At 50.8% G+C, this 2,500-nt stretch overlaps 7 non-coding genes across 7 annotated transcripts in view; 5 read left to right on the forward strand and 2 right to left on the reverse strand.

Annotated features, from left to right (window-relative positions):
- The first annotated feature begins 143 nt into the window (after positions 1-143).
- Positions 144-262, forward strand: LOC131476735 (5S ribosomal RNA). The gene has a single exon (XR_009243097.1). It is a non-coding gene; the product is annotated as a 5S ribosomal RNA (ribosomal RNA).
- Positions 263-386: 124 nt separating this feature from the next.
- LOC131442380 (U2 spliceosomal RNA) lies at positions 387-579 on the reverse strand. The gene has a single exon (XR_009232954.1). It is a non-coding gene; the product is annotated as a U2 spliceosomal RNA (small nuclear RNA).
- Positions 580-886: 307 nt separating this feature from the next.
- Positions 887-1,005, forward strand: LOC131476736 (5S ribosomal RNA). Its single transcript, XR_009243098.1, has one exon. It is a non-coding gene; the product is annotated as a 5S ribosomal RNA (ribosomal RNA).
- Positions 1,006-1,329: 324 nt separating this feature from the next.
- Positions 1,330-1,448, forward strand: LOC131477771 (5S ribosomal RNA). Its single transcript, XR_009244092.1, has one exon. It is a non-coding gene; the product is annotated as a 5S ribosomal RNA (ribosomal RNA).
- Positions 1,449-1,744: 296 nt separating this feature from the next.
- On the forward strand, positions 1,745-1,863 carry LOC131476737 (5S ribosomal RNA). Its single transcript, XR_009243099.1, has one exon. It is a non-coding gene; the product is annotated as a 5S ribosomal RNA (ribosomal RNA).
- Positions 1,864-1,987: 124 nt separating this feature from the next.
- Positions 1,988-2,180, reverse strand: LOC131442050 (U2 spliceosomal RNA). The gene has a single exon (XR_009232634.1). It is a non-coding gene; the product is annotated as a U2 spliceosomal RNA (small nuclear RNA).
- A 308-nt stretch (positions 2,181-2,488) lies between these two features.
- LOC131476738 (5S ribosomal RNA) overlaps positions 2,489-2,500 on the forward strand; it is a 119-nt gene continuing 107 nt past the window's right edge. The window contains exon 1 of the ribosomal RNA XR_009243100.1: positions 2,489-2,500. This exon is cut by the window's right edge and continues 107 nt beyond it. This is a non-coding gene — a ribosomal RNA (5S ribosomal RNA).

Consider the following 2,500-nt stretch of genomic DNA (forward strand, 5'->3'; position numbering starts at 1 on the left):
CTTCCTAATACTGGAATATAGTGTAGCAGGTAGTGGAGATAAAGGCTCAAGTGCAGTGTGTTCGAAAGGCTGACTTTTGAGCTCCTCCACGAGCAGGGGGCCTTGCCTAGTCTATAAAAGGAGTCTGTGTCCCCAGCCCGTCGGCTTACGGCCATACCACCCTGAGCACGCCCGATCTCGTCTGATCTCGGAAGCTAAGCAGGGTCGGGCCTGGTTAGTACTTGGATGGGAGACCGCCTGGGAATACCAGGTGCTGTAAGCTTTTACACTGCTGCTTCTTTACAAGAAACATGGGCTTGCAATTACGTTGACGCACGGGCACGGGCACAGGCACACGTTAACGTCCTTCTAGTTCCAGCCTTGCTTTGGTTTTCACAGAAAAAAGAGAATGGTGCACCGTTCCTGGTGGCACTGCAATGCCAGGTCAATGCAAGGAATGAAGAGAGCAAGCCCCAGTTTTCACCTCCCAATGCTCAAAAATGCATTTAATATTTAATCCCCATATAGAGGACATATCAGATATTAAACTGATAAGAACAGATACTACACTTGATCTTAGCCAAAAGGCCGAGAAGCGATGGCCCACAAGTGTCTGGGGCCAACTCAAGATCTTGGCACACAAGTTACTTGTTGTGGTGCCATGTTTTTTAAGTGCGCATAACAAAGGCTGCTGCTGATCACCTCCGCCCAAGGTGATCTAAGTGCACCTCTGAGCCTTGACGGACAGCTGCTTGACATTTGACACACTCAAAGGGCGCGGCCATACAGCAAAGCCCACCAAAAACAACTTAAACTCTTGAACGTTCGAAAGGCTGACCTTTGAGCTCCTCCACGAGCAGGGGGCCTTGCCTAGTCTATAAAAGGAGTCTGTGTCCCCAGCCCACCGGCTTACGGCCATACCACCCTGAGCACGCCCGATCTCGTCTGATCTCGGAAGCTAAGCAGGGTCGGGCCTGGTTAGTACTTGGATGGGAGACCGCCTGGGAATACCAGGTGCTGTAAGCTTTTACACTGCTGCTTCCTTACAAGAAACATGGGCTTGCAATTACGTTGACGCACGGGCACACGTTAATGTCCTTCTAGTTTCAGCCTTGGATGTCGCTCTGCAAGCACGTGAGAAGCTTGGAGATGGGCAGCAGCTTACCCATCTCGATGTAGCTTCCTAATACTGGAATATAGTGTAGCAGGTAGTGGAGATAAAGGCTCAAGCAGCAGGTAGTGGAGATAAAGGCTCAAGTTTAGTGTGTTCGAAAGGCTAACTTTTGAGCTCCTCCACGAGCAGGGGGCCTTGCCTAGTCTATAAAAGGAGTCTGTGTCCCCGGCCCCTGGGCTTACGGCCATACCACCCTGAGCACGCTCGATCTCGTCTGATCTCGGAAGCTAAGCAGGGTCGGGCCTGTTTAGTACTTGGATGGGAGACCGCCTGGGAATACCAGGTGCTGTAAGCTTTTACACTGCTGCTTCCTTACAAGAAACATGGGCTTGCAATTACGTTGACGCACGGGCACACGTTAACGTCCTTCTAGTTTCAGCCTTGGATGTCGCTCTGCAAGCACGTGAGAAGCTTGGAGATGGGCAGCAGCTTACCCATCTCGATGTAGCTTCCTAATACTGGAATATAGTGTAGCAGGTAGTGGAGATAAAGGCTCAAGTTTAGTGTGTTCGAAAGGCTAACTTTTGAGCTCCTCCACGAGCAGGGGGCCTTGCCTAGTCTATAAAAGGAGTCTGTGTCCCCAGCCCGTCGGCTTACGGCCATACCACCCTGAGCACGCCCGATCTCGTCTGATCTCGGAAGCTAAGCAGGGTCGGGCCTGGTTAGTACTTGGATGGGAGACCGCCTGGGAATACCAGGTGCTGTAAGCTTTTACACTGCTGCTTCCTTACAAGAAACATGGGCTTGCAATTACGTTGACGCACGGGCACGGGCACAGGCACACGTTAACGTCCTTCTAGTTCCAGCCTTGCTTTGGTTTTCACAGAAAAAAGAGAATGGTGCACCGTTCCTGGTGGCACTGCAATGCCAGGTCAATGCAAGGAGTGAAGAGAGCAAGCCCCAGTTTTCACCTCCCAATGCTCAAAAATGCATTTAATATTTAATCCCCATATAGAGGACATATCAGATATTAAACTGATAAGAACAGATACTACACTTGATCTTAGCCAAAAGGCCGAGAAGCGATGGCCCACAAGTGTGTGGGGCCAACTCAAGATCTTGGCACACAAGTTACTTGTTGTGGTGCCATGTTTTTTAAGTGCGCATAACAAAGGCTGCTGCTGATCACCTCCGCCCCAAGGTGATCTAAGTGCACCTCTGAGCCTTGACGGACAGCTGCTTGACATTTGACACACTCAAAGGGCGCGGCCATACAGCAAAGCCCACCAAAAACAACTTAAACTCTTGAACGTTCGAAAGGCTGACCTTTGAGCTCCTCCACGAGCAGGGGGCCTTGCCTAGTCTATAAAAGGAGTCTGTGTCCCCAGCCCGTCGGCTTACGGCCAT

Source organism: Solea solea, chromosome 16 (assembly GCF_958295425.1).
Source record: "Solea solea chromosome 16, fSolSol10.1, whole genome shotgun sequence".
In the NCBI taxonomy this organism is placed as follows: Eukaryota; Metazoa; Chordata; class Actinopteri; order Pleuronectiformes; family Soleidae; genus Solea; species Solea solea.